Here is a 23092-nt window from a genome sequence, read left to right as displayed (position 1 = left end):
TCTCTGGGTCTGATGGGAATACTTTTAGCCTAGCTTAGCATAGATCATTGAATCTAATTAGACCATTTGCATCTCATTTAAAAATCCCCCCAGAGCTGTGATAATTTTCCTGTAAAGCTTGACTCTACTGTAGTTACATCATGTATTAAGACTGACAGAAAATCATGCTCTCATGCTGGCAAAATAATCAAGAGACTTTGCTGCTTTACCATGGCTGCTGCAGGCACAAAGATATTACTGATATTGCACAGCACCTGAAAATAGTCTAAATCTAGGCAATATCAGGTTACAGCAGTAAACTCCAGCTTTAAATATGAAAATTATCAACTCTTTTGTTAATTTTGAGCAACATGCTAATGGTCTAATCTGATTCAATGAACTATGCTAAGCTAAGCTAAAAGGGCTTGATTGAATAGATTCAAAAATGGTAAAACCTAACCATTTATCTCTGCAAGATTTGAAAAATGAGCCTATTTTTTTTTAAAAAGTGTAGTTTTTATTTTAAAACTCCCTCTGTGTTGACTTTCGCTGTTCATTAATACTCATATTTCACAGCGCCTGTAAATAGTCCCAAGTGAGGTAATTTCTAACATGATTGCACTTGCTGTAGATTTGATACACCAGCAAACTCCAGCTTTAAATAAGTAAATGCTCAAACTCTGGTCATTTTTGAGAGAAATGCTAATGGTCTAATCCAATTCAATGATCTATGCTAAGCTAAGCTAAAAGGGATTGGTTGAATGGATTCAAAAATGGTAAAACTCAACTATTTAACTCTTGGAGACTTAAAATGAGCCTATTTCCAAAAACAGTGTAGTGTTTCTTTAAAAGTTTCCTCTGTGTTGACGTTCACTGACTTCATTAATACTGATATTACACAGACTCTGTAAATAGCCCCAGGCTAGGTATTATCTAACATGACAGTGCCTGCTGCAGCCATGATACAGCAGCAAAGTCCAGTTTTATAAAATTTATAAAAACTCTTTGGTCATTTTTAAGCCACATGCTAATGGTCTAATCCCATTTAATTCTCTATGCTAAGCTAAACCAAAAGGGATTGGTTGAATGGATAAAAAGGGTCAAACTTAACTATTTAACTTTCGGGGACTTGTAAAATTAGCCTATTTTTAAAAAAGAGGAGTGTTTCTTTAAAAGCTTCCTCTGTGTTGAGTTTCACTGCCCAGGTAACAAAGAATCCTGGCTCAGATTTGGCATAAATCTGGCACAGCAGGCTTTCATCCGGCATTGGCATAAAGCATGTGGGCCAAACATGGCCCTGGTTTAGTGGCACTGTCTTTAAGGTGGCACACAATGCATGGCTCAGATGTAAAATGTGGTATTTGGCCCAGGTGTTATTAATATATATATGTGGGTTTGGCCAATCTTGACCCACATTTAAAATAAAATAGTATTATTTTCGAATAAAGAAAAATAATTATTGGGGTATTAGCTTGGCTGAGACTTGGCCCGGATATGGTCTGTGTTTGGCCCTTGTCTGGAAGCCAGACTTGGTCCAGTCATGTACCGCAATTCACTGTGACATGTGGACCAAGGTAAAGCTGATTGTGTGGGCCAAAGCTGGGCCAGAGCTATTTTGCTATGTGGGTGTTCAGTGATACTGATTTTATGTATTGCCTGTAAACAGTCCTAAGCTAGGTAATTTCTAACATTGCACCTGCTGTAGACATGATACATCAGCAAACCCCAGCTTTAAACATGAAAATTATTAAAACTCTTTCATATTTTTTGAGCGAGATGCTATAAAACTCAACTGTTTAACTCTGGGGGACTTGTGTTTCTTTAAAAGCTCCCTTTGTGTTGACTTTCGCTGTTCAGTACAGCGTCAAAGACTTATTGAGACTCCAGCTTCGTCAATATGTTTACAGTCAATGAGCGGCTTTATTAGTTAACGGCTGGCCATTGCTCTACATAATTACCTACAGATTGACGAGTTAAAATAACCAAATTAGCATTGGATGTTTTGCAAGAGGAAGTATCGCTGTCAGAGCTCTGACAGACTCTTTTAGCCGGTAAAATGAGTAATACGCCCATAGTGAACCATTTATTCTACTGCAGAAATGTCAAACACCCTCACCCAAACACTGTTTATTTATGATTCTGGCCTTCAGGCTGAGTTGCAGAATATCCTGGGCTACAACAAGCTCAGGTTTTTGTGTTACCCAAGTTATTGCCTATGAAACACTGCCATGGCTTCAGAATCGGCTCTTTTTTGACTAATGAATGACTGTATGAAAGGAGTTGCAAACATGTTTGCTGCTGTTTTTGTCTTCTGTTTTTATGTCAGCCCGGCATAAAATCAAGCCTCCTTTTGATATTGTTGTGGTTTTTTCTCTGAGGACTTGTGTGGCATTTCGCTTCTTTCTTTTGCATCGCATTTGAAGTAAGCAAATCACAGTGCGACAAATCCACACAGATTCCCAGTCTTTTGTCTCCACCAGTCAGTTTAATGGGATCTCTTCTTTGGGGCTTTTTTTTCCCTCCCCGTTAACAGGATTCAACAAATCTTGAGAGCACTATAGAAAGACTTAAAATCTCAAGGGACGGTGTGAAACAGTGAATTTGGAGGAGTTTCAACTGGAGCAGATGTGCAAGGACTAATGTGCGTTATTGATGCTGGGATTTTTCTCTTCTGTCTTGGTTAGGCTGTTTCCTAAATCCTCGTTCAGTTGTTTCTTTTTCTACTCCGTTTCTTGTTTTCCTCCTCCCTCAATGTTTCACCTATGCCTCTCACCTCCAGTGTTATCATTAATAGTGGCATATCTATATTTGTTCGGCTTGATAAATTTTTACTTCCCTCTGAGGAATTGAATTAATATCTCGAGCTTTCAGTTTAATTTTATCTTGTAGCTCTGGGCTCAAGGCTAAGCTCTTGCTTGCACGCAGTATGATGTCTCCATCACAACGTAAACAAAAAAATAGATGTGAAATGGGCACATAAGCCCCACGGAGATACGGTAAATACCCGAGAAAAACATCTTGGTAATCCTTGCCCTAAGTGTCGCTGTCTGGCATTGTCTCATATCTTTGAGAGAAGCATGGCTGCCTGAGTGTGTGTTTGTGTGCATGCGTGTGTGTTTGTGTGCATGCGTGTGTGTACAGTATGTGTGTGTGTGCTTCCATGAAACATTATATGTGAGTATGTGTTATGTGAGTATATGTAACCTGAACTTTTGCTGTGTGCCTGTGATGTGAACTTTTTGATATACATTATTTTAAACAAGCAATTATATAACAGATATGAAACAGTTAAAGATACTTGGTGTGTTTTTAACCTGACATTATTAAATTTATAAACCAAATGTCCTTTTTATTTATTTTTTTCTTTTCTTTTATTTATTATTTTTTTAATTAAAAATCTGATTTTAGAATTAAACGCTGACCATATACTCAATATACACTCACCGGCCACTTTATAAGGTACACCTTACTAGTACCAGGCTGTTTAATCTTTTGACTTCAGAACTGCCTTAATCGTTCATGGCATAGATTCAACAAGATGCTGGAAATGTTCTGGCTGGAAGTAGCCATCAGATGATGGGTTGACTGTGGTCATAAAGGGATGGACATGGTCAGCAACAATACCCAGATAGGCTGTAGCGTTGACACTGCTCAATTGAAACTAATGGGCCCAAAGTGTGCCAAGAAAATATTCCCTACACCCTTACACCACCACCACCACCAACCTGAACTGTTGCTACAAGGCAGGATGGATCCATGCTTTTATGTTGCTGATGCCAAATTCTGACCCTACCATCTGAATTTCGCAACAGAAATTGAGACTTATCAGATTAGGCAATGTTTTGCCAATCTTCTATTGTCCAATTTTGGTGAGCCTGTTTCGAATTGTAGCCTCAGTTGGATGTTTTCTTTTTTTTGGACTATTCTCTGTAAACCTTAGAGATGGTTGTGTGTGAAAATCCCAGTAGATCAGCAGTTTCTGAAATACTCAGAGCAGCCCGTCTGGCATCAACAACCCTGCCCTGTTCAAAGTCACTTAAATCAGCTTTCTTCCCCATTCTGATGCGCGGTTTGAACTGCAGCAGATCGTCTTGACCATGTCCACATGCCTAAATGCATTGAGTTGCTGCCATGTGATTGGCTGATTAGAAATTTGCATTAACCAGCAGCCGGGCAGGTGTGCCGGTGACTGTATACTATATATTGACTATGTACTCTTCTAAACTTAAAACATTGGTATTGTTCATTCATTCATTTTCTATTTTGGCTTAGTCCCTTTATTAATCATGGGTTACCACAGCGGATTGAACCATCATGTTGGTATTGTGTTGTCTAAAAATTTATATCTGAAAACATGACATTATTTGGTAATTTCATGCAAATTGACATAAGATTATATGATCTATTTTTCAAATAAGGCTTTAAATAAGGAACTGCACAGTATATGCCTGATTTTTATATATGTCCTTAATGTATGAAATTTTGTCATCAGTTAAAGTTTTAATTCTGTTCTCCCTCAAACAAAAAAGTTATGGACTCACCTTATGTTATTAAAAAAAACAGAAACAATCACAGAAATTCAACAAGTATAATTAAAATATTAGAAACCATTAACATTTAGGCTAACAATTAAAGCCAGTAAATTTTAATGTTTTTTTCTAGTGTGCTTTGGAGCAGATTCCATTAGGATTTTGCAGATATAACGTGACACCAATAGAAAGAAACAAATTACCAGTAGAAACCCATGGGAACCGTTACAGTTTCCATTCAAACCAATACAACTCCCATTATAGCATTAAACCCATTACCAATTCAGTGAGGGTTTCTATTGTTTATTTCACCCGGAACGACCTCTTAGTTTTATGTGAGTAAATATCACTTCAGTGCTATTCTTCAAAACACTCCCCCAATTACTTACATATAAAACTTTGTAATTAGCCAACGACCGAGTTTAATTGCTTACTTAATACCTTTATGTAGGCTAGAGATATCACGCGTCTCCCCCTGCGCAGTCGCAATGGTTTGCTCCACACCAGCGCTGTTTATACTGTTGAAACGCAGCTTTCCACAGTCACTGCACCGCTGACAGCTCCTCTCGCTCACTCTCTTCTTGTTGCTCTTTCCACATTTTTGCTCTCTGACATTTTCTCCGGTGAGTACTTTCTTCTCCTTTTCTCTTTTCTTCATCTTTACCTCTTTTCTACGTCCTCTTTTGATTTGGGATGCGCGTGCATTTTGTTCTTCTTCTGAATTCCAACCGGCACCCCATCTAAAGCCGGTTTTTAAGGTTTTACCTTCTTGGAGAGAGGGGGAACGACTGGTTTTGGTTAACTTTGGGTTAACACAAGTCTGGTTTTGTACGATATCCTGGTGCTGGACGCTATTTTGTTTTGCTTTGCCATTTTTCTCTTTCGTTCTTTGTATTTATCAGTTGGACGTTTACATGCTTTTATGAGAGTTTTTCCTCTTTTTACCTTTTTTATTTTCACAGTTTTGAGAGAACAGTTGTGTTTCGAAGTTGTAAAGGATTTTTTATTGATTTTCATTTGATCAGAGTGATGTTTTTTTTTTCTGTGAGGACTGATGTGATGTCAGTGTGTTTTGGAGCGCGTGTCAGTGCAGCGCGCGTCTCCAATGCGGATACCTGCGAACATTTACACACGTCTGGACTGTTGAATTACCCCGTAAATCCGCTTTTCCACCTCGGTTATCCATGATTTTCTACCGGGAGACCGCTAATGTGGACATGCTGCGCAATTACAGTGACTTCATTTAGTTGATTAGGGTCTGTTTTACAGAGTCATTCCACAAAACTCTGCCTTTTCCTTTTTAAAAAGACGATAAAAGTACATTTCTTTAAGATATATCACAAAAGTCAACTAACAAATTGCATTTTGCTCTCAGATACTAAATCTGTAGTTACAGAATGCATTTATAAAAATGATATTTTAAGTTTTTAATCTGATATCTCCACATATTGTCACTGTATAGTTATATAGGCTATTGATAAAAAACATATATATTATTAATAATATATATATATATATATATATATATATATATATATATATATATATATATATATATATATATATATATATATATATATATATATATATATTGATAAATAACATTGTGGGAAACTGATCTGGACAACAAAAAAGGCAACCCCGGAGTAGAAGATGAAAATACAACAACAATATCCGGACTATTTAGAAAATGCAAATAACAATGCATAATAAAAGATGGTGTCAGTTTTGCATTGTTGAAGACACTGTTTACACACATCAGCACTGAGGACACCAGAGGCACCCTATTTGTGGAATGACCCTTCAAGCATGTTGTGAAATTGCTACTGTGATTTTCTGGCTGTGTCTCAATGTCTAGTGAGCTGTCTATATAGGCAGGATCTATGGCCGTCACTTGCCGCAGCATTCTATTTGATGCCCAAAAAATTGCAATGTTTTCATATGGTCTAATGTGCTGCATTTAAAAAAAAATGTTTGCTGCCTGTACTGTACTATTTAAAATAAGCTAAAACATCACTTCTTAAGATAATTTTGTGGGCAACTTTATTGTTTTATGTTCATGCCACTTACCTTTTCAGTTTAAACATATTAAGTTAACTTAATCGATTTGTGTTGGGACAACATGAATGAATTGTATGGAACCCTGCATTTATTACAGTGTACAGTCTTGTGAAGTCATGCAAGTGCATGACAAATGCATCGACTTACAAGTACAACATCATTTTGATTTGTAGTAGATGTGGCTTGAATGTGTTTTTAATGTGCAAAAGTGGTTTAAATACAGTTAGCTTAATAACACAAAAATCTGATATTGTAAAATGCTATGTTTATTGGTCCTGAAGAGAAAAAGAAAAGATTGTTTATTATCAAAAAAGAAATGTTAGTAGTAAACAAACAATGTCATATATATAGAAGATACTGTATATATGAAGATATCTAAAGAATATATATTCTGTATAGAAGTCATGTTTCCACTTTAGCTCACACAGGATTTATTTAAGAGGTCACTGCAAACTAGAGTCAAATGTTTCCTTGTCTTTTTTCCCATCTCATGCTTCATGTCTCACCTGGCTCCAAATGATATTCAGTACATTGCTACTGTGATTTTCTGGCCAGTGACCTAGTGAGCTGTCTATATAGGCAGCATCTTTGGCTTGAAGCAGCAGTCTACTTGATGCCAAAAGTTTTAATATATTTACATATGGTCTAAATATATATATATATATATATATATATATATATATATATATATATATATATATATATATATATATATATATATATATATATATATATATATTTATATATATATATATATATATATATATATATATATATATATATATATATATATATATATATATACAGCTGAAGTCAGAATTATTAGCCCCCCTGACTTATTAACACCCCTGTTTATTTTTTTCCCCAATTTCTGTTTTATGAAGGGAAGATTGTTTCAGCACATTTCTAAGCATAATAGTTTTAGAAACCTATTTCTAATAACTGATTTATTTGATCTTTGACAGTAAATAATATTTTACTTGATATTTTTCAAGACACTTCTGTACAGCTTAAAGTGACATTTAAAGGCTTAACTAGGTTATTAAGGTGAATTGGGCATGTTAGGGTATTTAGGCAAGTTATTGTATAATGATGGTTTGTTCTGTAGACTATCGAAAAAAAAAAATTTGCTTAAAGGGGCTAATAATTTTGTCCCAAAATTGTTTTTAAAAAAATTAAAAACTGCTATTATACTAGCTGAAATAAAACAAATAAGACTTTCTCCAGAAGTTAAAATATTATCAGACATACTGTAAAAATGTCCTTGCTCTGTTAAACATCATTTGGGAAATATAAAAAAAAAAAAAAAAAATCAAAAGGGGGCTAATAATTCTGACTTTAACTGTATATATATATATATTTTTTTTTTCTCCTTGTTTAAAATACCTACTTAAAATGACCTGAAATAACCCAATTCTTGAGATATTTTAAGGAGCAACTTAATTGTTTTATGTTCATGCTACTTAAATGTGTTGAGTTAATTTGATCAATTTGTGTTGGGACAACATGAATGAATTGTATGGAGCCCTGCATTATTACAGTGTAAAGTCTTGTGAAGTCATGCAAGTGTTTGTGCTAGTCAGCTGTAGCTTTTTAATTGCATCGAACATCATTTTGATTTGTAGAACATGTAGCTTGAATGATAACTGTTTCTGATGGGCATTAGTGGTTTAAATGCACTCAATTTAATAAACATGTTCAGATGTTGTAAAGTGCTGTTTTTTTGGTCATGAAGAGTGAAAGGAAAGATTGTTTGTTATTGAAAAAATATTGATAGTTAACAAACAATGTCATATATAGAAAATACTGTGTATATGAAAGAATATATAAGTCATGTTTCCACTTTAACTCACACAGGATTTATTTGGAGGTCACTGCAAACAAGAATCAAATGTTTTCTTGTCTTTTTTCCCCATCTCATGCTTCTCGTCTCACCCACATGCTTCCTCTGAAAGTCCTCTTTGGCTCCATATGGCCTTAGTGCATGCACTTTCACTTTAAAAAGTCCATTATTGCCAGAACATGTCTAGGTATACTTCTTTGCCATATGTTTTAGTACTAAGAAAAGAATAAGGCTTTATTTTCCACACACAGTAAAGCACTTTAAAGCATTTGTTCACAGTGATGCTCATACAGCGATGCTCAGTGATGATTACTGCTCATGGCTGTCTATTGATGTGCTTCTATTTTTGTTTAAAAGAGTTTAAAGGACATTTTCTGTGTTTGTTGTCATGGCATTAAAGGAAGATTCTGGGTTATGCACAGTGTAACGTCTTTGTCATTAAAATGTTGGTAACGAACTATCACTTTAAGGCACACATGTGACCATGTCATTTTTTGGGGGTTTTGCATTTGTTGTTCCATTACCTTTTTTTCTCTGCATGTACTGCCGTTAGCTTATCTAGGGCATTAGTTGCCTACCTCAAGGACAGCCAACTCAAGTTGACCACTTACAGCTACTGAATTCAAATAACAGACTGCAATGCCAGCACTAAAATGAGGCTTTTATAAAGTAATTAACCATTAATCTACACAAGAGAAAATTCACAAAGTTTGTACTGTATGTCTGCAAGTGCACTTTGTTATATTAACAGCCAGTAAAATGTGCTTGGGTATGGTAAAAAACAAGAATGGTACTGTATTTACATTTTTTTTATTAAAAGCAGTTCGTTCAAAATAGCACAAGTGATTTATTCAGGGGAGAAATGCAGTGGTTTAAAGAATAGTGATTTACTGTAGATGTTTATATACTGTAGATGTTAACGTGTAATTACTAGAAAGCTATAAAAAATGAAATGTTGTAAAACTTTGTTTATAATGTGTGTGCGTATATATATATATATATATATATATATATATATATATATATATATATATATATATATATATATATATATATATATATATATATATATATATATATATATATATATATATATATGTGTGTATATGTATGTATGTATATATATATATATATATATATGTATATGTGTGTGTGTGTGTGTGTGTGTGTGCGTATATGTATATATATATATACATATACAGTATACATATATATATATATATATATATACACATACACACATACACACACACACACACACACACACACACACACACACACACACACATATATATATATATATATATATATATATATATGTGTGTGTGTGTGTGTGTGTGTGTGTGTATATATATACTGTATGTATATATATATATATATATATATATATATATATATATATATATATATATATATATATATATATATATATATATATATAAAACCTGAAATGGCTTTTTGCTGAAAAAAGTTCCAGATCCCTGCTATAGATGGTTTGTCAATGACGTCAATTTTCTATGAAATACTGGAAAATTAGCAAAATTAGATTAAAAAAAAAATTTCCCTGACTTTGACAGCTCACATTTCATGATTTCTCCATGCAAATAATGATTTCATCTTAGTTATTTTGTAATCATGGCATTAGACATTTGTTGTTAAATTACTGCATTATATTAATAAATTGGCTGTGGTATATTTATTATAACATTTACTTGTGGTAAAGCTGTTTAATAAGCTTTGGGTATGTTTACACAACAGAGTTGTCCACTAATAATGACATTTTGTTTATTTTTTCAAATTTTGGCTATTTGTGAACATGTTGTGAACACTTCATCAGTGGGTGTTTTTTGGTCGCGAATACTCATACAGTACCTTTTAATGGCTCTTAAGGTGCCATTTTAGAAAACAATATTATTTTAGTCTTTGCAACAACTACGAAGTGGTTCTCTGAGTATTATAAAGAAAAAAAAACTGATGTTAGTACTTAGAGTAATAGAGAATATATCATTATCAATTAATGAATGCATTAGTTAATTAAAACAAAATGTAATTAAATATATTTTTAAAGCTAAATATGTTTTATTATTATATTTCACATATATATTTTTTTAAGTTCTTGCAACCAGAGCTGCCGTTTTAAATGCGTAATTTCACTTTTTTTCTTTTAAGTGTTCTTTGAGACTAGTCAGAAGGTGTTTGTCTATTGCTACGAATTATTTATTGACTTAATGTGATTGCTAAGGTCACCAGCTGTGCCTTGTGGCTACTCAGTGTTGAAGATACTAACTATATTCAAAGCAGTTAGCACCACTGAAGTGACATAGACATGGCAGTCGGATATATTAGGATTACCTTGCAGCTTTGTCATGAAAAGTGCAGATATTATTAGTCATTATATGTTTTTTTCTCTTCCATCAAAAGCCAGTGGCAAAAATTACTTAAAGCCAGCTAAATGTCAGAAATATTAAAGTCTTATGGGTATTTCATGTTCAAACTTTTCACATTTAGGCCATATACTCGTACCTCTGTGAAATATCAAATATTAAGAAGGATTATCTGACTAATTAATTAGTTTGGTCAAATCAAGCATGTCATGAATCTGAAATTTAGATTACATGTAGATGAAAGTTTCATGAGCAGCGTAGATTGGCAGTTGTGCTGTTAACACACTGTAGGGCTCTGTGATGTGTAATGAATTCAGTCAGCCAGTCAGAGCAAATCACAACCTCATTATTTCACCCCACATAAAACAGCACACGCGTCATAGCAATGCTGTAGTTATGTGTGTGTGAGCCATGACTGCCAGGGCTGCTTTCTAAATCACACTTTGAAAAGGCATGTCATGTGCAATCCAAAATTACTATAGTAAATATTTTATTTTATGAATAAATTCTATACTAGAAAGGCAACATGTGACTGTGCTATAAAACAGAGATTACCTTCAAATGATTAGAACCTATATTTTGAATTATGTTTATAAATGATGAGAAGTGTTATATCATTAAAGTATTTAACAAGGCATAGTTTTATGTATGATTTATAATTAAATGCTCCTTAAAATGAGTAGAAATTCATGTAAAATTAATTGTGCTCTAATTTTCCAGCTTGAAGCAGTTTTTTAGGTTTTAATTAAAGCGTCTTGTCATAAATGGTCTACAGTTAAATGTTTTATTTGCATTTTATCATGTTTAAAGTTTTTAAAGTTTGTTTTTATTTTTTTGTTTGTTTTTTATTATTAAAATACAGCTAATATAATATGCAGTTTAAAAATTGTATTATATAACATTGCAATTTATGACTAAATAGAGTTACCGTGAAATAGACATATAACATCATTGTGACGCTGTTGTATTTTATGGTAAAGGTTCACTGTAAAACCCAACAGTCAAATGTATTAAATGAAATTACTTAAAATTGACTGAAACTTAATTCTACTCATTTGAAAAGAGTTCTGAACTCAGTGTTGAAGGTAATGAGTTCATCAAATACCTCATTACTTCAACTTAAAGGTAGTAAATTCACAGTACTCATATAGATTAGTTTTTTAACTCAAATGGTTTGTAGTAATTTTTCTTAAATGATTTGAGTTGCCTTAACTAATTGGGTTTTACAGTACTCTTCATTTATTAGGTTTTACTGTGCTCAAATTGCTTTGTTTACTCAAATTAATCAAGTTCACAGTACTTAAGAGGATTAGTTTTTGAACTTAAATGGTTTGTTACAATCGGTTTCCTCAAACGGTTTGAGTTACCATAACTTATTGGGTTTTACAGTGTTTGTTAATCACAACATCACTTTTTAATTAATGTATTTCCTTCTATTTTTTGCTGGAGTTATACTACTTGATTCTTTTCAGCTTGTTTGATGGCGTGCAATTTAGTTAATCTTTATTGCAATTACGCGTGTGCTTTTAAGTAAAAGAAACATACTGATTTTAATCTGGCTTGTTTATTGTATTATTTATTGCTAATGTAATAATAAATAGAGTAAACAGTCTTTAGTTAGTGTGCATTTTATTTTATTTAGTTACAATATTGCTTATTTCTAATTCAGTACATCAACATCATACTGATTTTAATAGCTCAAATGTCTTGTGAGGTGTTTGTCTTTTCAGCTCCAGTTTTAATGCTGTTTATTATTTCTTTTGTTGTTGTTGTGCGCTTTTCTGTTGTGTAGTTCAGCTTTATTGTATTTCTAATTCAGTACTGGTTTTCATAGCTCAAATTGCTTGAATATGTGATTTCTGTCTTTCAACTTCACTGTTTGACGCTGAATAACATTTCTTTTGTATAGCTCAAGTGGCTTGTATATTAGATTTTTGGCTTTTCACCTTCAGTGTTTGACGCTGAATAACATTGCTTCTGTTGTTGCCCATTGTTTTGCTCCTTACTTCAACTTTATTGCAATAGAGCCTGTATAATTGTGTACATCATCAGAATAGATTTTAATAGCTCAAATTGCTTGTATATTCAATATCTCAAAGTGCTTGTATATCTAATTCAGTACATCATCATCATACTGATTTTAATAGTTCAAATGACTTGTATATTAGATTTTTGGCTTTTCAGCTTCAATGTTTGACACTGAATAACACTTCTTCTGTTATTGCACTTTGTTTTGCTCCTTACTTCAACTTTATTGCAATGAAGTTTGTATTTCTAATTGTGTACATCATCAGAATACAGATTTGAAGAGCTCAAATTGCTTGTATTTTCAATATCTGGCTTTCAACTTCATTGTTTGATGCTGAATACCATTTCTTGTGTTAGAGCACATTTATTCAGTTCAATTTTATTGCAATGGTGATTGTATTTCTAATTCAGTAGCACTATACTGATTTTAATAGCTCAGTGTTGAATAGCTTCAGTGTTTGATGCTGAATAACACTTCTTTGTCTTTGTGCACTTTTCTGTTATTTACTTCAACTTTATTACAATAAAGCTTGTTTCAGTACTGATTTTAATAGCTTAAATTGCTCAAATATTTGATTTCTGGCTTTCCCCTTCAGTGTTTGACACAGAATAACATTTCTTCTTTTGTTGTTGTGCACTTTTCTGTTGTTTACTTCAACTTTAGTGCAATAAAACTTGTATATCTAATTCAATACATCAACATCATACTGATTTTAATTGCTTAAATAGCTTGTACATTCGATTTTAGGCTTTTCAGCTTCAGTGTTTCATAAAAATATTTTAGTTGTTGTGCATTTTTTGTTATTTACTTAAACTTTAATGCTTGTCTTTCTAATTCAGTACATAAGCAGAATACGGATTAATAGCTCAAATTGCTCATATATTAGATATTGTGGCATTTGTGTTTGAAGTCATCTAAGGTTTCTGTGTTTCTGAGTGATGTTTTGACGCGGCTGTGGGGGCTCGTTGCAGCAGGGGGCAGTGGCTGAGCACACGGGATCTTGCATGACTGGAATGCTCCTCAAATGTCACTGACTGCCGCCACCCAAACAACTAATCCCCCCATAAAGCCCCTGCGACACATTCAGAATTAAATATCAGAACTGCGCTCAGATTGATCGGCCTCCACTCAAGTCTACATTTGGCCAGCCTTGAGGTAAAGCAGGCTTACGTTTGTCAGCATCTTCTAGATTGAAATGAGCGAATGTCTCAAGTTACCCACGAGTTATGCTGTCAATGGAAGTGACTGCATAAGAGACGTGCATAGTTAAAAGTACAAGAGGGAATTTATGAATGATGCTTTGAAATAAATGTTTTAAAATAGAAAATTAAGCTTTCAAGATAAAAAGCCGAACTGTCTGGGTGATAGTTCGAAAACCAAAATTTCAGTGATGTGTTATTTTATCTTAGACTAACCCTCAGTCATAACTATATGTGCGTATATCACTGTAAATTATTCGTTTTCTGTATTTTATGATTCATGTTTTTATTTTTACTTTTTCTTCATGATTTTGAATTACATTATGGGACCTTGATCTTTCTTCCAACAACTTTTACCCTTGAAAAGTAAACTTTTGTTAACATTTTTAATAGTTTCAAGTGACTGTTATTCTGTTATTTTACAGACTTATTTCTCTCTATATTAGTTTTTATACATTAGATTATTTTAAAACTACTAAAATATAAGTAAAAGTCGCTTTGTTAAACTGTAGAGTTGTAATTACAACATCAAAAGTCAACAGAGCAACATCCCACAATGCAATACACAACCATAAAAAACACTTGTAGTTCACAAAATACAGAAACTGTTGATTAACGAATATTGTTTTACAATGCATAAGGCATTGTGCTGTACGTCACAATCTTCAAGATATCTTGAATATTTGTATATAGTTAACATAGAATGTGCTTTTCTCAAATATGACCCTGGATCACAAAACAATTTTTAAAAACTGAAATTCAAACTAGGGCTGCACGATATTGGAAAAAAAATTGCGAAATTTACATTGCGATATTTAGTTTTTGCTGCAATTATTGATATAAATTTTGCGATATAGATATAAATTCACCAGATAAGTCAAATAGCTCTATTTTGAAAGATGTCATACATTTAGATTGACTGGGATGATCAAGTCTTTTTTCTATGCAGTGCATCTGCATAAATTATAATAAATTAGAAGCAAAAATAAAGATCTAAACAGTGCTTTGTGGTTTTGTGGGGAGTTGAGCAGTATTCAAGTGCAGAAATCGAATACTCAAATGTAGAAGAACATGGTCATCATTGTATAAATAATAATAATTAAAATTAAATGAATAATATAATTATTACATATAATAATTATTCGTTCATTCGTTCATTTTCTTTACGGCTTAGTCCTTTTATTAATCTCGGGTCGCCACAGCGGAATGAACCGCCAACTTATCCAGCAAATGTTTTGCACAGCGATTGCCGTTCCAGCTGCAACCCATGACTGGGAAGCATCCATACACACTCACACACATACACTATGGACAATTTAGTCTACCCAATTCACCTGTACCGCATGTCTTTGGACTTGTGGGGGAAACCGGAGCACCTGGAGGAAACCCACACAAACATGTGGAGAACATGCAAACTCCACACAGAAATGCCACCTGACCCAGCTGAGGCTTGAACCATCAACCTTCTTGCTCTGAGGTGAACGTGCTACCCACTATGCACCGCGTCACCATATAATAATTAATCTAATAATATAATTTTAATAAATAATCTAATAATAAATAAATAATAATTAATCTAATAATAATAATAATATAAAATGTTTATAAAATCCTGTGATGTGACATTTGCAGATACACACATTGCGATCTCAATGATATATTGTTCAGCCGTGATTCATACAGAACTTGAAAGCTAAATAAATAAGCTTTTTATTGATGTATGGTTTGTTAGTACAGAATAATATTTAAATAAAAATATAATATTTGAATTCAAATATTTAAATATTTGAATATCTGGAATTTGATGCCTCAAGAAAAATTAAATGTTGCTAAAATCACTAAAGTTGTCCCAATTAAGTTCTTAGCAATGCACTTTATTGGCTTCATTAAACATAATCCTTACTTAATATTGTAATCATTTTGGGCATAAAAGTAAACAATCGTTTTAAACTGCACAATGTTTTTTCATATTTTTAAATATGCTTTTGCTAAATAAGACTGACAAATGTGCATTTACAGTACTTAGATGTATTTTCATAGATGCTGAAATCTATTATCGGCATCTAATCCTCAAGTATTAACAATCTGGCACATCTAAAATGTAAATTATATGCTTATGAGCAATTTTACAGACTTTCAAATGAATTATTATGTCTACTTAAATTAAGAATGAATAGAGTTGTTTTAAGAAACCCTTGTTACCCATATTCCATGCATTTACTCTAGTATGTGCATAATTACATGCAATAAACTCTAAACCTAAACGGCTTTCTAACCCTAACCCTAAAGTTAATTAAGTAACACTGTAGTAAGGACACCTTATCCAAAGTGTATCCTTTTTCATTGTTGTATTTTTGCTAATAAACCATTATTCTTAGATTTATGGGTAAGGGATCTAAAAATCATAATCATATATTGATCTATGGAATTCCTAATATAAAAGATTTTTAGTTTTTCAATCATTCATTCATTCATTCATTTATTCATTCATTATCTTTTTGGCTTAGTCCCTTTAGTCTAGGATCACCACAGTGGTATGAATCGCCAATTTATCCAGCATATGTTTTATGGAGCGGATGCCCTTCCAGCTGCAACCCATCACTGGGAAACACAGATACACTCTTATTCACAAAGATACACTATGGCCAATTTTAGCCTACCCAAATCACCTTTACCGCATGTCTTTGGACTTGTGAGGGAAACCGGAGGACCCGGAGGAAACCCACGCAAACACGGGGAGAACATGCAAACTCAACACAGCAGCGACCCTCTTGTTAGCTGTGAGGTGAACGTGCTCTCCACTGCACCACTGGGATGCACATTTTATTTTATTTTTTTGCTTTAAATGCAAAATAATTTTCACGTTTTAAATGTTTAAATAAATTCAGTTTGTACAATTCACAATCAGTCAGTAAACCAAAATGTTTTGCATGCTACATATACAATACCCATGTATGAATAATAAGCCCAGGCTGGTTTATCCGACTTCTTGAGTAAAGAAAAATGTAGACTTAATTTAGTCTGTTGGGATTTGATTTGCATTATGCAATTGGTGGATCTCATATGACTGACAGGTTGATCCCACCCTTGTGCCAGTAAATATATCATCAGAAAAGAGATGCTGTTCTTAAAAGTCTAATGAAAAAAAAAAATTTTTTTTCAGATGTTAGTATTAGTATTGTTCAATTTTAGGATATTTATAAGCTAGTGTGCTCCAAAACAGTGACAATTCACATGTAGAAGATAAAAAACTGATATAATCATGTAAAGCTTGTAGTTTGTCACCTTCTGCCTAAATAGATCAACGGTTTTATTCACGTCAACCCCTATAGTTTTTCATCACATCATAACCAATCAAATGCTCTCTAGTGTCTGACATGTCCCTACCCCTTCAAGAGGCTTCTCATTTGCTTTTCATTTGATTCACTTGAGCTCAACCACTCCACTGGCAGAGCTGTGATTAAACAAAACTTTATTGGCTATTTTTTAAAAAAAGGGGAGGAGCTGCTCTATGTCCCACCCTCTCTTCGTGTTTTGGTTGAGATTAAGTCAAACATTGAATAAAAATGCACATTTTAAAGCACTTCATGGGACCTTATATTATTTTTGATTAAAGAAGGTCAAATGATGTGCACCAATAAATTGGGTATAATATAAATGGTATTCCATAAGAATTTTCTTGATCATGCTTATGATTACTTACGTGGTGTAAAAAGGGCACCTGTGATGAAAATCATCTTTTGAAAGCTGTTTGGACAGAACTGTGTGCAGGTATAGTGTGTACACAGTTATACTGGAGTAAAATTAAAACAATAAGCCTGTTTTTTATTTCCTGACATTAAAATAGGATCCAAATCCCTTCCGTTTTGAGGCCCACCACAACGTGGCGTAGGAGTGCAGTTTTCCCACCCTCTGATTGACAGCTGTATGTTAACATGTCTCTGTAGTAATGGACATAACCATATCAACAAGACAGGACGTGCGCAAAGCAACTGGGAGATTCCGTTCAGCTCTCTGTGATCATCAATCATCATCAAATGTTATCGCGAATGAGTTTTACAAGTTTAAAAGGTTTTCAAAACAGTGCATGTTTGTAATGAATTACAGCCATTTACTTCAGCCTTACTTTATCACCACAGCCGCATGTCTGCACAGTTCTAAAAGAAGACACTTCAGTCCCAGTTTGTGGATGTAAATCAGGTTTATTTTTAACATCAACATAACAGATATCTATATGTGAATATTAAAGTGTATTCTGTCACATTTGCCGTGCAAAAACAGTGCAAAGTTAAACATGCGCGGTGTGTGTGTGCAGGAGCTTTGTTACGACATTGTGTGTGACTCATCGTCAAAGAAAGGCTTATATGAACTCCACAACAAATACATCAAATAATCATTGGGAAAGTTCTTACTGTAGTATTTCTCATAAACGTTACTTGAGATCTGCTGTTTATTTGACGCAACTGAGGCAGACATTGAGGCACTCTGACAGGCACATGGGAATGGTGGGCAGGAAGAACTAGCATAAAGGGCACAGGCAACAAAAACAGCTACATTGAAAATTCCAATGCTCTGAAAGGTATAGTAAATAATCTGATGTGTGTTTTGAGCTAAAACTTTACAGATACATTCGGGAGACACAAAAGACATATCCTAAATCTTGAAAAAGGGCTAATATTGGTGCCCTTTAAAAAAAAATTCCATAGGCATTAAAAAGACAATAATATAACAGAAACATGCGCTTTTTTCCATTAAAGAATCAAAAAATAAATAAAAAAACTTTCCAGCTACATACAGTAAGTACACACTATAAAAACATTTTTGACAAAAAGTCAAGACAACAAATATCTTTTATTGCTTTAACTTATTTTGATAAGTTAATCAGGTTTCAACTAAATTCATTCATTCGTTTCCCTTCAGCTTAGATTCTTATTTGCAACCCAGGCTCATTCTGAAAACGTACTCCTATATGCATTTCTGGAGAGCGCCAAAAACATCCCAAGAGCTTCCACCAGAGGTTGCTGTGTATGCTTTTTAAGATCTTACATTTCCATTGCAAGTGCCATTTGCATCTTCTGTTCTTGATTAAATCTACTAGAGGTCGCTGTAGACTGACTGAATGAATGACTGACTGACTGACTGACTGAATGACTGACTGACTGACTGACTGACTGACTGACTGACTGACTGACTGACTGACTGACTGACTGACTGACTGATCGACTGATCCACCCTCCTTATCTAAACCCAACCAATAACGCTTTAAAAAGTACAGATTGACCCGCCCACCCACTTCCCTTATCCCAACCGACAGTTTTAAACAGCAATCCAGAAAAAGAAAAGCCCTTGCCTTTTTTTTTACTACGTTTTCAGATTTTACCACATTCTCACCCTGTTATTTACTTTAATTAACTTTATTTTGTTTTTGTCTTACCTTCTTTCTGGAACCGTTCTTCGCTGGACTCAAACCCAGTTGTCGTGGTCAACTCCTCTCTGCGTCTCAAGTCCGCCGTCGTACATGGCAAACTAACTGGAACAACTGAAAACAGAGGGAAAGCCGTCTATAAGGAGGAAAGCTGTCAGCTGGAAAGTGCAAAAAGGAACGCCATCATACGACCCCATTGCGTTCATTTTAAAGGCTAAATGCAGCCATACGTACTTCTAGCTACATAATTCGTGATCTCCAGAAATGTATATAGGGCTATGTTTTTACAATAAGCCTATGTTGCTTATTTATCAGGAATCGCCACAGTGGAATGGATCACCAATTATTCTGGCATGTGTTTTACCTAGCAGTCCCTCTTCCAAACGCAACCCTGTACTGTGCTTCAACAAGATTTTTAGTTCAACTTAATATTTTGAGTCAGTTTGATTGATGTACATTAAGATGACTAGAAAAGTTCATTTGATTCAACTAAAAAATTAAGGCAGCAAGATTTTTTTTAACAGTGTAGCTGAAAACCTTTCAAGCTGAAAAAGGTTTCCCAGGAAGTGCCCTTTTTTCTTCTTCACTTGAACACATGGGATTGATGCTGTGATTTGCAGATGTTTTATGCAATGTTTAAATTTTGTGCATTGGAAATTTGCATATCTGGATGGAAAGCTATTTTTATGCAATAGCTATTGAGGTTTTGCACTATACAGTTCATTTTTATTTCTCAGCAAAAGTAAATATTGTCACTCGTGTCAGCTGTTCAAATAATCCTGCTATAAGTATTTGCTTTGTTTTAAACCACAGGATCCCTCACACACTCCAGGTCACAAGCGCTGGGACCACGCAGCACATCCACACCCATCCCCCGGCCACAGAAGAGATCTGAGAGGTATGTGCAACTTCGCTTCCCAAGTCTGACTCTCTGCAAACATAGACTTGTGCTTGTGTTTGATATGAACGGAGGAGTTAAAGTTCAACGTTTATACAGACAAATGTTAACAGAACTCTCGTGAAGACAAAGCAGAGGAAGCGTGCTCTCTGAAAATACTGACAGGATTTTAAAGCCAATGTTGGTTTTTTACATACATATTATGTTTTTCTGCAAATGCGTTTTTGTAGGTAAATGTGTTCTTGTATGTGTATATACAGTGCTCAGCATAAATAAGTACACCCCCTTTTGAAAATAACTCAATATCAATGAATATAGCCAATCATTTTTGGCGTGCATTTTGGCGGTTCATTCCGCTGTGGTGACCCTGGATATATAAAGGGACTAAGCCGACAAGAAAATGAATGAATGAATAATTGAATGAATGAATGAAAAACTGTTTTATTAAACATTAAAATAAGAATTTGGTCACCTAACATCTTCGTTCATTCATTTTCCTTTGGCTTAGTCCCTTATTTATCAGGGGTCACTACTGTGGAATGAAGTGCCAACTATTCCAGCATATGTTTTATTCAGTGGATGTCCTTCTAGCCACAACCCAGAACTGGGAAAACACCCATTCACATTCACACATGCAGTCATACACTACGGTCAATTTAGTTAACTTAATTCACCTATAGCGCATGTCTTTGGACTGTGGGGGAAACCGGAGCAACCGGAGGAAACCCACGCGGACATGGGGAGAACATGCAAACATAGAAATGCCAACTGACCCAGCTGGAACTCAAACTAGCAACCCTCTTGCTGTGAGGCTACAATGCTAACCACTGAGCCACTGTGCTGCCCCACCTAACATCTTTAGAAATAGAAATACATTGAAATTAACTGAATAGTTGCAAAAAAATGTTTTATATATATATATATATATGTTTTATAGGTATATATTATAGGTGGGCATAAATTAATTTTTTTAAAATCTAGATTAATCTCTTAATTATTCTAGAATAATCTAGATTAAAATTGCTTATTTGAATTCTGCTGAAGGCATTCAGAATATGTATGCTACCCAAATAATAAGTCTTTGAAAACGGGTTTCTCAAGCCAGGTGGCGCATTAGACCAGGGGCTCATCTCCTGTTTCCGAACTGCATCAGAAACTGCTTGAGAAACTGTTTTACTTTGACAATTGGTCATGAAAATAAATTAAGTTTAATATGATGTACTTGTGTTTACTAAATGTTTATTCAGTTAAACATCAATTTTAAACTGTAGGCCTACATAAGCTCCAAACAGCGATTTTTGATCACCTTAATTCAACTAAAGTCATAACTGAATTAAACAGAAATGAAATAAAGACATGGGGAGTATGCATATATTAGTGGCATTATTGAAGTAAACACCGCGATCAGTAAACACCGTCATGTAGGACTTTTCGCCATATTTTCAGACAAGATCCACACCCGCGGCTGTCAGTAAGGACCACACACACACACATCGCCAAATGCTGAAGTTTTTTTTTTTCCAATTGGCGTACGTTAATAAATTCCGTAACACTCTCACCAGTCCTTACTCCTTATTTGCGTCTAATACCCCAGTTTGTCACGGCGGCATGAATGAAATGTTTGTGAGTTAAAGTGAAACTGCTGAACTACAGTTAAAGTCAGGCATCCTGCTGAAAGTCATCATAGCTTGTGTAGAATAGATCCAGCTTCCAAACCAACTTTGAGAATAGATTAACGGCGATATTTTTTTTAATTGCGCGATAAGAGTCTCGCATTAACGCAGCACGTTAACGTGATAACCGCCCACCACTAATATATATATATACATTGGTTTCTCTTTAAAACTGATACAAAAGAAATATTAAAATAAAAAAATAAAATAAATTTTATATATGTTTTTGGTTTCTCTTAATTTTTCCTGTTTATTAAAATTTTATTTGTACCCAACGTTTAAATTTGGGTGTACTCATTTTTGTACTGTGACCTCTTTTTGTTATTTGTTGTTTTTTTTTTTTTTTACACTAAAAAATATGCCGGGTTCCACACAATTCATTCATATTGTCTCAAAACAAATCTATTAAGTTAACATAACAAATGTAAGTAGATTGAACATAAAAAAAAAAAAGTAAGTTGTCTCCAAAAAAATCTCAAGAATTATGTTGTTTCAGCTCAATTTAAATAAGTAGTTATCTTTTTTTAGTGTGGATTAGTTCCAGCTTTGGCTTTGGTACTGACTAATGTAATGCATATGCACAAAAAATATTTATTGTAAGGCATTTTATTGAAAATATTTATTTAAAAAAGAGATTTGGGGTGTACTCAGTATATGCTGAGCACTGTGATACATATATGTTATATGTATAGCTTAGAAAACGTTGTTATTTCAGTGATCTGCAGTTAGTTATTTTGTTGTATTTGCTCTTGTGCAGATGAAAAATGCAAGAGATTGAATGTTAATTAATGCCCTGATATATCCACATTTAGTTGCAAATACCTTTGAAGTTAAAAACCAATACCAGACATTCAGATGCCCTTCATAACCTGTCACATGCTTTCATAGACAGCATAATTCTCATTTTTTGCATTTCATTACAAGCTATTCAGACAAGTCATTAATGCAGGAAAATTTATAGCCCCTTGAAAAAAAGTGCAAGTTAAATGCCTCAAAAACAACACTTAAAAATAATTAATTAATTGCTGTTATATTTCACAATTAAAAATACTTTTTGGTATTTTCTTTTTTG

The 23092-nt window shown here is 33.8% G+C and overlaps 1 protein-coding gene across 8 annotated transcripts in view; it reads left to right on the top strand.

The window, feature by feature from the left end:
- Nucleotides 1-5052: 5052 nt before the first annotated feature.
- raly (RALY heterogeneous nuclear ribonucleoprotein) overlaps nt 5053-23092 on the top strand; it is a 182186-nt gene continuing 164146 nt past the window's right edge. For 4 of the 8 annotated variants that reach the window (XM_073952772.1, XM_073952771.1, XM_073952770.1 and 1 more), the window contains exon 1: nt 5053-5131. The gene's annotated coding sequence lies outside the window, so the exon portion shown is untranslated. 8 annotated transcript variants of the gene reach the window in all.

Source organism: Danio rerio, chromosome 6, assembly GCF_049306965.1.
Source record: "Danio rerio strain Tuebingen ecotype United States chromosome 6, GRCz12tu, whole genome shotgun sequence".
NCBI classification, from domain to species: Eukaryota; Metazoa; Chordata; class Actinopteri; order Cypriniformes; family Danionidae; genus Danio; species Danio rerio.
The sequence above is the reverse complement of the archived record's forward strand: the minus strand, read 5'-3'. Positions and strand labels throughout refer to the sequence as shown.